Consider the following 1,039-nt stretch of genomic DNA (forward strand, 5'->3'; position numbering starts at 1 on the left):
AAAAGGAAGTGCTCTGTTTTTTCAGAGACAGGGTCTCACTTGTTGCCCAGGTTGCAGTGCAGTGGTGTGATCATAGCTCACCATAACCTTGAACTTCTGGGCTCAAGCAATCCTTCTGCTTCAGCCTCCCAAGTAGCTGGGACTACAGGCACCCGCCACCACACTGGCTAATTTTTTGTATTTTTAGTAGAGACGGGGTTTCACCATGTTGGCCAGGCTGGTCTCGATCTCCTGACCTTCAGGTGATCTGCCCACCTCAGCCTCCCTAAGTGCTGGGATCGCAGGCTTGAGTCCCCGCACCGGCCTATCTCCCTTCACAGTGAAGACGCTAAGCTGACTACCTCAAGGGCGCTGGGATAGCAGGAGGCCAAGCCAGGTTCCCGTGGCCGACCCGGGGACCCTAACCACCACCCGTACACCACCGCGAGGCTGAGGAACAGTGTCACCTAAACAGTGAGAGCGATTATTGGACACGTGAACCTTTCCTTGAGACAGATCACGGCCATGGTTCTGTCCACACACTATTATTACGTCAGCAACATGTATCAGGTCCCGCGTGTGTATCTAGAGGGATGGCTATCAACAGAGAAAGAGCCTCCTGCTGAGAGCAGGCTCTAATATGCAACGAACACAGAGTCCCTGCTCTGAAAATGTGACATTCTTAATAATAATAGCCAATTCTGCCAGTCCTGGAACGCCCGCAATGGCCCCATTCAGCAGACGGGAACACGGAGACCCGGAGAGGTTAGGCAGCCCGACTCCAAAACCCGTCCTTGCAACAACATCCTGCTCGTGCTGCTGACTCAAAACTACAGACGCCTTCGTTCCGTGCTCCCGGGACACGAAACCGGGGACAAGGACGGCCACCAAGCCAACATGACCTTCGAGGCTTCAGCCGCCCCGGTGAAACGCCAAGACCCGGCTTTACTGGAGCTGCGCGTTTTCAAAACTCGAATCCCGCCAGCAGGGCTGGGTGCGAACCGGCGCTCAGAGGTCGGCGAAGAGACAGCGCGGGGGGCCGGGGCCCTCGGCAGGGACG

This window comes from Colobus angolensis, unplaced genomic scaffold (assembly GCF_000951035.1).
Source record: "Colobus angolensis palliatus isolate OR3802 unplaced genomic scaffold, Cang.pa_1.0 Scaffold155, whole genome shotgun sequence".
Classification (NCBI taxonomy): Eukaryota; Metazoa; Chordata; class Mammalia; order Primates; family Cercopithecidae; genus Colobus; species Colobus angolensis.